The sequence below is a fragment of the Humulus lupulus genome, chromosome 7 (genome assembly GCF_963169125.1).
Source record: "Humulus lupulus chromosome 7, drHumLupu1.1, whole genome shotgun sequence".
In the NCBI taxonomy this organism is placed as follows: domain Eukaryota; kingdom Viridiplantae; phylum Streptophyta; class Magnoliopsida; order Rosales; family Cannabaceae; genus Humulus; species Humulus lupulus.
Genome location: NC_084799.1, coordinates 175,653,034 through 175,664,341, shown reverse-complemented (window position 1 = coordinate 175,664,341; position 11,308 = coordinate 175,653,034). Strand labels below are relative to the sequence as shown.

The window sequence follows — 11,308 nt, the reverse complement described above, 5'->3', positions numbered from 1 at the left end:
TTTGGTCAGTACAAAATCCAAGGGCTATGCTTCAAAAGACAAAACTGTGGCAAAAAGGTGACAAGACAATTATTGTAGTCCTCGAAACCCGAATAGACACCAATTGTAGTGTTCCACGTGTCCGGTACTCGAGTAGTGGTAGGCATAGTTTATTACAGCAAAAGTCTAAAAGTCCCTACTATGTAGGTCAGAAGGTGACGTCATGAACCACGAGCAGGGACTTGGGGGCCAAATGTGTACCCTGATTTCAGCACGAGTCTTTCACTTAGCTTAGGTACAGTTGGCAAATAAATACATGGCAAATAAACACATGGAAGAAATAGCAAAGGAATCCATATATTATCCACGTGGACAACATAGTTTTCATGATGGTTATACGAGCTAGGAATGCATAAGTTGTAAAGCGCGAGCTTATGATATTCATACGGCATGGCCTCTACATTACGAGCTCGGAGACATATCCAATTCTTGGTAACTCGATCATATGGCGAATCTGCAGATCCCCAAAGACCTGAGTATTTTATACGATCATTTATGGCCAGTCTGTAATATTCAATGTCCCAGATATTAGGAGACCATTTATTTTGTGATCAAATCATATCCTAGTATAAATGATAAAATTTCATATTAAATGTAATAAATATGTAAATCTGTGATTGACTCATGCAGTTACCCAAACCTGTCCAATGAATTTCTCTATAAATATTGAGAATATTGAAGAGGAAGAGGGATGATTATACTGTAATACTGAAACTCTGCCAAAATAGAGAGAGAAAAACAGTAATAATATAAACTCGTGGACTAGGTGGATTTTAACCACTAAACCATGTAAAAAGATCTGTGTTCTTGAGAGTTAATTTCTTATTTCGGTTTATTATCAAGCACTAATTCAACCTTGTTATTTTCTTAATTCATCGTTGGCAAAAAATCGCGTCAACAGGTGACAACATACTTAATGGTGGTGGAAATGTTATACCACTAAATCAAAATGTAGTAGCTGGAAACCAAAATGCACATACACTCAGAGATTATGTGCTCCCTACAGTCACAGGAGTACAAACTTGCATTAGACAGCCAGCAGTCACTGCCAATAATTTTGAGATCAAACCAGCTATTCTTCAGATGGTTCAGTCCACAGTTCAGTTTGGTGGACTCCCCACAAAAGATCCTAATATGCACCTAGCTAATTTCCTGGAGCGATGTGCCACTTTAAAATATAATGGGGTGAATGACGACGCCATTCAACTGAGGTTATTCCCATTTTCGTTGCGAGATAGGGCAAAGAGTTGGTTGAATTCCCATCAATCCAATTCTATCAATACACGGGAAGAGCTAGCTCATAAATTCCTTGTGAAGTTCTTTCCCCTAACAAAAGTTGCAAAACTAAAGGGTGAGATCAATAATTTCTATAAGAATGATGGAGAATCATTGTATGATACGTGGGAAAGGTTTAAGGAACTGCTGAGAAAATGTCTTTATCACGATATGGAAACGTGGATGTTGGTCCACAACTTTTACAATGGACTATGCGGCACTACGCACACCATTATAGATGCTGTAGCAGGGGATGTTTTTATGAGTAAGAGTGCTAATGATGTGTATGAAATGTTGGAGGAAATGGCTATGAACAACTATCAATGGCCTACTTAACGGGAAAGTACTAAGAAAGTGGCCGGGGTACATGAATTAGATGCCATCACCACACTGACTGCTCAAGTTGCTTCATTGACCAAGCAGTTGGGCCATTTTATGTCAAGTGGGTAAATTCTATTGGGCCATTTTATAGAAAAAAATTTGAGGAGTTAGGACAGGGGCCTGAGCGCCCATTTCCTTCTATCAAAAAGTCACCGGTGTTGGAGATAAAGACCCTATCGGACCACCTTCGTTATGCATTCTTGGGTGAGAATGAGACACTACCAGTAATTGTGTCTTCTTCTCTTTCTAAAGTGGAGGCGGAACAATTGTTGCGAGTACTCTGGGATCACAAGTTGGCTATTGGTTGGACATTGGAAGATATTCGTGGAATCATTCCGTCAACGGTGATGCACAAAATTCTTATGGAAGATGATAGTAAGCCATCCATCAAGGCTCAGCGAAGGTTAAATCCAATGATGAAAGAGGTGGTAAGAAAATAAATTCTTAAATGGTTAGATGCCGGGGTGATCTATCCAATTTTTGACAGTGCTTGGGTAAGTCTGGTTCAAGTGGTTCCTAAGAAGGGTGGTATGACGGTGGTCAAGAAGGAGAATAAAGAGCTCATCCCGACTCATACAGTGATAGGGTGGCATATTTGTATTTACTACCGTAAGTTGAATATCGCTACAAGAAAGGACCACTTTCCTTTAACTTTTGTGGATCAAATTCTTGACAGATTGGCGGGTCACGATTATTATTGTTTTTGGATGGTTACTCGGGATACCACATGCCCATATGGTACTTTGCATTTCATAGAATTCCATTTGGTTTATGTAACGCTCCAGCCACTTCCAAAGTTGTATGATGGCCATATTTTCTGATATGGTGTAGAAAAGTATAGAAATATTTATGGATGATTTTAAGGTTTTTGGAACCTCTTTTGATGAGTGTTTGAAACACTTGAAATTTTTTTTGCAGCGGTGCAAGGAAACTAATTTGGTACTAAATTGGGAGAAGTGTCATTTTATGGTCAATGAGGGAGTAGTACTTGGTCACAAGATTTCAAAAGATGGAATAGAGGCAGATCGAGCAAAGATTGCTACTATTGAAAATCTACCACCTCTAGTTTCAGTGAAAGGGGTGAGAAGTTTTTTGGGACATGCAGGATTGTATAGAAGATTCATCAAGGACTTCTCTAAATCGTTGTTAACTTTGCTTATGAACAGTGTTCCATTTATTTTAATGAAGAGTGCCTAAAGGCTCTTGGGGCACTTAAGGCAAAGGTAATTACAACACCTATTGTTTGTCCACCAAATGGGGATCTACCATTTGAACTCATGTGTGATGCAAGCGATTATGCGATATGAGCAGTCTTGGGACAGCGGGTGGACAAGGTATTTAGAACCATCTACTATGCGAGTTGAACTCTTAACGACGCACTATTGAACTATGCTACTACAGAGAAAGAGCGTCTAGCAATAGTATTTGCATTTGACAAGTTTCAGCCTTACCTCATTGGTAATAAAGTGATTATGTGCACCGACCATTCAGCTATCATGTATTTGATGAGTAAAGGATGCCAAGCCTCGTCTCATTAGATGGGTGCTATTGCTTCAAGAGTTTGACATGGAGATTCAAGATAAAAAGGGGACATAAAATGTTGTGGCAGATCACTTGTCATGGCTTGACGTGGAGGAAAGTAAAAATAGTAAAAAAGTGCAAATAAATCATCACTTTCCGGATGAACAACTCTTTGGGGTAAGTGAAGGTTGCTTGGTGCCATGGTATGCAGATTACGTTAACTATTTGGCAGCAAATGTTGTACCTCTTGGATTGTCTAGACAACAATTCAAGAAATTTTATTCTGAGGTAAAACATTATTATTGGGAGGATCCCATCCTTTATAAACACTGTGCTAACCCAAATAATTCATCGTTGTGTACCGAATGATGAAATGATCTCTATTCTCATCCATTGTCACACTCTCCACTGTGTGGGTCATTTCGGAGCAACGAGGACAGCAGCAAAGGTATTGCAATGTGGTTTCTTTTGGCCTACTTTATTTAAAGATGCAAATACTTTTGTTAAGTCTTGTTATAGATGTCAATACACTGGTAACATATCAAGAAGAGATGAGATGCCGCTGAATGTTATTTTAGAAGTTGAGTTGTTCGACGTGTGGGGGATTTTTTCATGGGACCATTTCCATCATCCTAGAATAACAATTATATATTGCTCGCTATGGACTATGTGTCTAAATGGGTGGAAGCAGCGGCGACTCCTACGAATGATGGTAAAGTGGTTCTAAATTTTCTGCATAAGAATATTTTTACTCGGTTTGGAACTGCCCGAGCTATCTTAAGCGATGAAGGGAGTCATTTTTGCAATATATGGTTTGATGCTTTGCATGCTTGATATGGAGTATGACATAGAACTGCGTTGGCCTCTCATCCACAGTCCAATGGTCAAGCGGGAATTTCTAATAGGGAGGTCAAGAGCATTCTTGAAAAGACTGTTAATAGCTCAAGAAATGATTGGTCTAAAAAACTTGTTGACACTTTATGGGCTTATAGAATGACATTTAAGACCCCTATTGGAATGTCACCTTATTGGTTGGTTTTTAGTAAGGCTTGCCATTTACCAGTGGAATTAGAACACCGAGCTTATTGGGGAATGAGATGGTTGAATATGGACTTGAATGCAGCTGGGAAAAATAGGCTAATGCAATTGAATGAACTTGATGAGTTTAGGAATGAAGCCTATGAGAATGCCAAGATTTACAAGGAACGCACCAAGGCATGGCATGACAAGAACTTGGTTCGCAAAGAATTTGAACCAGGTCAGCAGGTATTATTGTTTAATTACTGGTTGAAACTCTTTCCAGGAAAATGGAAATCGAGATGGTCGAGACCATACACAGTAGTAAAGGTGTTTCCTTATGGTTCGTTAGAGTTGAAAATTTGAAATAATGAAACATTTAAGGTGAATGGTCAACGAGTGAAGCCATACTTGGGTGGTCCCATTGATCAAGTCAAGTCCATTATTCTGTTAAAGCCTCTTTGAAGAAGAGTTCATCGTTCGACTAAATGACGTTAACGACAACGCCATTGGGAGGCATCCTAAGTTCATTCAAGTTCTTTAAGTTTTTAAGCTATTTTAGTTGAGACAATTTTTATTTTTATTTTTTTTATTAGATTTTGTTTTATTTTTAACTTTATTTTCTTGTAAATATTGTGGATTCTGTCATCGTGAAATACATGAAAAAAAATAAAATAATTTTCACAAGTTGTTGTTTGTAGAGCAGTCCTGCGACCGCAGGAACCACATTCTGCGGCCGTAGGTCCAGTGGTCTAGGCATATTGGGGAGATTCATGCGACCGCAAGAATGGTGTCCTACGGCCGCAGGATCACGTTTTTTAAATAAATAAACAATTTTTTTTAATTAATTATAAAATTCTTTTTCTTCTCTCTCTATAAGACTCTATTTCTTCTCACTCTCATTTTCTCCCTTTCCTCTTTTCTTCATCCCCTAATTTCATATTCCCTCATTCTCCTTCTCTCTTTCAATTTTTTTTTCAAGAGGCCATATGACTCCAAGGTTTTGTATGTATATTTCTCTTCTAATCATTCTCAACTTTCTCTCCATCGTCATCTTCCATTGTAAGTCTCCTTTATCTTTTACTTCTTAAGTTCTACACTGTGTTCTTGAGAAAATTTTCATGATAAGCTATTGAATCTGAAATTTGTGTGTGGTGTTTGATAAATATATGTTATTTCTGGGTTCTTATGCTATCATGTAAACATTGTATTGAATGTTGGTGGATTTGCATTTGTGTTAAGTTTGCTTGATTTTGAAATTGGGAAATTTTGACCTAATTTTCGGTCCGGATTTTTTTTTAGATGATTTTGTGAAATTGAATTGACATTGGTGAAATTGGGAATTATAGATGCTTATTTTTATGTCCAATTTCATTGGGTCATCAATTTATTTGGATAATTTTTCCATTTTCTTATTCTAAGCCATAAATTTGGGGATTTTGAAATTTGAAAGTATTGATCATTGTTCTTGTGCTTGTTTTGATTGTGGAAAATTATAAATTGAACATTGATTATAAATTTTGAAATGGGTGCTCTTTAGTTAATTGGTGGTGGTGTGTGCATTATTTTGTGTAGTTTTGGTTATGATGTAATAATTTCCACTAGTAGAAAAAGAACTAAAACTGGAAAAACGAAAAAACAACAACCACTACCCCCACCCATAGAGAATGAGGAAGACCTAAATTTTGAGGATGTGCCTAGGTTTGTCAACCCAATGGAAAATTCTAGGTACATTCAAGATAAGGAGTGTAGCCTTATTAGGGAGAGAGGGTTTGCCACCAATTGGAAAGATGAGTTTATTGTCCCTAAAGATTATAAGTCTATGGTTAGAGCCCATAAGTGGGAGGTTTTCTATGCTCCTCCAATTGCTGCTATCATCCCCGTAGTTCGAGAGCTTTATGCTATTGCTTTTCACCATGACTATACATGGGAAGCCACTATTAGGGGAAAAACTGTGAAATTTCACAGAAGTGATATCAACAAAATTTTCAAATTGCCTACACTAGAAATTGATGAGTATAGGGAATTACAGAACCAACTATGTGAGGAGAGAACTTGGGACACTATCCTGCAAGATTTAACCCCACTTGGAACTGAATGGACCTTTAATGGCACTCATAGAGTTGGGTCCCTTCAATTTGTTGACGAGGGAGAAAAGAGTGTGGCTGTATTTAATCTGTTCAAATTTGACACCCACCGAAGCTTTTACCATTGTCACCCCTAGTAAGGCGGTATTGCTCTATGCTGTCCTACAAGGGAAATCCATTGATGTAGGAAAATTATTGCTTCCAATTTGAATGAGTGTTGTGCCACTGGTTATGTGGGGTTGTGTTTTCCTAGCCTTACCACCAGTTTATGTCTGAAAGCAGGGGTCCCCATTAATCAACTAGAGGAGAAATTACCCCCTCTAGTTTATGATTTTGTCAAGATTAACAATGTGAAAACTTTTTCAGCTGTTCCTAGTGCAGGTACCACTAGATAGTTCACTCGTCCACCGCAAAGAACTCATAACATAAACCAAAGGATGGACACTTTGGTGCCTCAGTTCCAGCAGCACCACTTATGGAGTGTCACTGTGGCGCAGAACCAATATGCTTACAACCAAGGCTTTGCCACTTATTTAGGCATTGACACTAGTGGATTTCCACCATATCCACAACAAACCAGCTTTGGGTATCCTCCACCTGAGGGGGATGACGAGGCAGGTCCTTCATCGTGAGTTGAGTCAGGTAAGTTTCATTTCCTTAGCTTTTATTTAAACATTGGGGACAATGATTTTGGTAAATTTGGGGAAGGGAGATTTATTTTAGTTATTTTTGTTAGGTTAGTTGAGTCAATTTTTTGTTTAGTTTGGTGTTTTGTTAAATTTTGTTTGGTTTTGTTTGTTAATTGTGTTGCGTGTTAGGGTATGTAGAGAGTCTGTCAAAACAAGATAAGAATGATTAGCCAATGAAAATACGTGAATGACTTGAAATATAATTCGAGAAAAATATATTTGATTGTAAAAAAAACTCTGTGTGCTTGGTTTGACCACTTCTTTGAATTACTTTAATTCATTGTAAAACTGAATATTTGATCATGATTGGTAAATTCTTGCATTTAAACGTATGTACACTTGCTAAATTTTGAATGTGGAAAGAATGTATGTAAAATTCTAGAACTTGCTTGCTTACTATTTGAGGTGAAATATAGACAATGCATGTTTAGGGAAATGATTTAGGCGATTTTTTTTGGAGCGTTTGAACCTTTCAATCCATCCTTAATTAATTTATCCTTAGTTACCCTTTTTGAGCCTAAAAGAATAACTTTTTATTGTTAAACTCTTATTTTGAGCCTATTTGAACACTTTAGTATTTTCCATTCCTTTAATTTATAACATGAGCATATAAATATATAAATGGGGATTGATTTGTAATGGGTGTTATTTTGTGACTTGGTTATGACAATTATTAAAATAAAAGGAAAGATTGAGAGAAAAAAAATTCGAAAAAAAAAATTGGGATTGAAAATAAACTACACTTCTTGTGTTTGCTCACATTGAAAAACATAAGTTTGGGGAAGTGTAGTTAAATTAAAAATATATATATATAAAAAAAAAAAGAAATATCTAGTGTTATTTTTTCTCAATCTTGGAAAATAAAAGGAAATTTGGGTTTGTTTGGATTATAGTGTGGATATTACGTTTGGTTTGTTTGGATTATATATGCTTATGGTATATTTGAGCCAAAATGACTATCTTATCTACCTTTACCTAAGCCTCTCAATACAAGCTTTAAAAGACCTTTTGATTCTTGAACATGCATTGATTTATATTAGTGGAGAATAATAAGTTAGTAAGCATATGGAAATATGGGATTTGATGGATTGATGGTGAGAATTCAGCATGTGTAAATTATTTTAAATGTGTGTTATTTACTGTTCATGATTGAGTAGACAAAAATGATCAATGGGTTAGGGTAAATTGAAGTGGTTGGATTGAAAATCTGGAATACTTGTCAGTTATTTTTTGAGGATTATATATGCTTGTCATTCATTAATTTGAGGTTTAAAAATTGTGGTTATCTTGATTAATTTGTTTAGTCTGTATTTATTTGTTTAGTTTGTCTTGAGTCTTGTGTTCTTTGCTCGAGGGCGAGCAAATGTTAAGTTTGGGGAAGTTTGATAAACGAGTTTTAGATTCATTTATCTATGTGTTTTCAGGTAAGTATTAGGTGTTTAGTTTTGTTTTGTTCTATTTTACGCTTGTTTTTGTGTGTTTTCAGGTGTTGAAGGGCTTAGGTAACTTAGGTGTGGAAACATGATGGAAAAACCGAAAAAAATGACAAAAGTTGGTGGAAAACAATGTTTCGGGGCACTTTTTGCGATTGCAGGAAGAGGATTCTGTGGCTACAATTCCAGAAGAGTTGGGCATTTCCAGGGCATTACTGGGACTGTAGGAATGACATCTTGTGACCGCAAGATATGTCCAGAAATGTGAAAAATGCAAATATTTAATGAAGGGTGTTTTTGTCATTTAATGTTTAGGAGAAACACCAATTAGGTTTAAATCACGATTTTTGAGAGAAAAAGAGGCACTTTTTGCAGACCTAAACTGGGAGAAGAGGATTGCGATCATTTTGGAGAAGAATTGGGATCAACATAGAGTTCTTTTCTCTTCTTCTTATCTTTACTTTATGATTAATTACTTGTTTATGGATTTCTTAATGATGAACATGAACTAGTTTTTGTATTAGGGATTTTAATTGAATCACTGGAAACTTTTTATGAATTAAAGCAAAGTTTTATTTTCTTTATTCCTCTATTGAGATCTTGTCAATTTATGTTTATTGTTTGACAATTGATTGGCCATCTATTTTCATAACCTATATGATCTTGAATCAAAACCTGAAAAGTGAGATTTGGATATGCTATAATTGACTGGACATAAAATTAATCATTGAACGAAAGTATCATGATTATTTGTGTGGTTTTTGAGTTATAGTTCTTATTGCCTCCTAATGCTTAATTTGTCATAGAAATATAGAAAATTCTGTTTTAGGTTGAGTTTTATATTTCATAACTTGAATATAAAAATATTTTATTAACATGCCATCTTAATAAGAAGAAAGATTGTTATTATTGCATTGATGAATATTAGAGTTGATAGTTGATGAGATTGAATTCCCTAATTTTATTCTTCTATTGAATTAATTTCTTGAAGCCTTTGTGTTTATATTTTGAATTTTGTTTTAAGTTTTACCTGTAGTTATTTTGTTCATGCATTAATTTCTACATTTTAAGAATCAAACATTCGATTAACCAAATAGAAATCATAAATTAATTATCTAGTAATTGATTAATCAGTCTCTGTGGGACGATACCCGGATTTACCAATTTTATTATGAATTGCGATTACGTATACTTGCATAACATTAAAATTTCGCAACAGACACAACCCCAAAAACCAAACTTAATCCAACCATAAACATAAAATAAATCCAACTCAATCATGCTACACATACGTATACTAATCAACAAGTTCATAGCATGTATGACATATCATAAATATACCGCCCTTGTAACGATCACTGCCCTTGTGACAACCCCTTGGGGGCTACCACACACCCAAGTTAAAGAATATACATCATCCATAAGTACACAGCATATATCGTAATCATAAAACATGTTATATCAAAACCAAGTACGTCAAGCGTACACCTTGGATGCATATGTCAACTCTTCTTACCTCAATCGTAGCAGTGATCCACACACACATATGTCCCTTGATTTATTCTTATCGTTCCCTAAGCCAAACGACAACACATGAGTATTAAAGAAACCACCCTCAAACTAATACATCAAAATAGTTTCTAGACCAAGGATCCAACCAACCCGTAAAATATTTTCAGAGTAATTCTAAAGCCTCAAAACAGAAACCTCAAAGCTTAAAAATCACAAACTAAATTTTCTTAAAAAATTACCCTTACTATTGTGAGCCAGTTAAGACATCATTATCATGTATCATTGACCCTAGATTTACTAGGAAACCTTACAGTGAAAAGTTTTAAAGCTTTTTACCTAACAATGATTTTTAGCAACCAGACCTCAATTCCTTCCATCTCTTTCAGCATCTTTCACTTCTAGGATGAGAAAATAGATCTTCTTCTTAATAATCACAAACCTCAAGAATATGTGTTTATGAATTTTGTCACAAGAGAGAAAGAGATATCTTGATCAATGTGAGAGTGAGAAAGATGATCATTTATGAGTTTAACCCTAACCCTAGCCTCTCTCAATCTATTTATAGTTGCTCACTATCACCAAATTACAATCCTATCATTGATCTAAGCTTTCCTATTAGTTCACTAAACCCTTTTTGTTAATTCTCTCTTAAACTACTTGTTTTAATAATCAGAAATTACAATTTGTACCGCAAAACTCATAATTATATTTGAACCTCTAATTACTAATATTCATGACACTTAAGCCCTTAATAGTTAAAGGCTTGAGTGACAATTATGGTTGTTACAATGGATAATTAATAGCGTATCTATATTTGTTATAGAGTGTTCTATGAATTCAAGAGTGCAATTCCGAGTCTATAGTGGAGTCACGAGGAATTAATAAGTTAGTAAATTTATTTGTTAGATCTATGATAACTTATTAGAGCTTGATTTCATATGGCCATGGTCCCTATTGTACCTTGGATAAAATCATCTAGATAGTCTCAATTAATTGATTTAATTATCAATTAGAATTATCAAAGTTGACCAGGTCAATTTTGGATAGTTTCACAGAGTTATGTAATTTAGAGAAGAAAAGAGATATTAGGGAAGATTTATTAATTAAGATAAATTGGTATATAAATTAATAAATAAGTTTAAATTAGGTTCAAATTATAAATAATTAATTTGATAAAGGATTTGAATAATTATTTAATTAATTAAATCATTAGAAAATAATACAGGCCTTGATTTTAAGTCCAACGGGCTTATAATCAAATGGAAAATTTCATGGGCCTAAAGCCCATAATAATTTCGACCTAGGGTTGTTAATTTGCTATTATTTTATTGATTTTTTAATTAAATAAATGACC

General features: G+C 35.0%; 1 non-coding gene across 1 annotated transcript; it reads right to left on the bottom strand.

The window, feature by feature from the left end:
- Nucleotides 1-1,380: 1,380 nt before the first annotated feature.
- Nucleotides 1,381-1,487, bottom strand: LOC133792868 (small nucleolar RNA R71). Its single transcript, XR_009874340.1, has one exon. It is a non-coding gene; the product is annotated as a small nucleolar RNA R71 (small nucleolar RNA).
- Nucleotides 1,488-11,308: the final 9,821 nt, after the last annotated feature.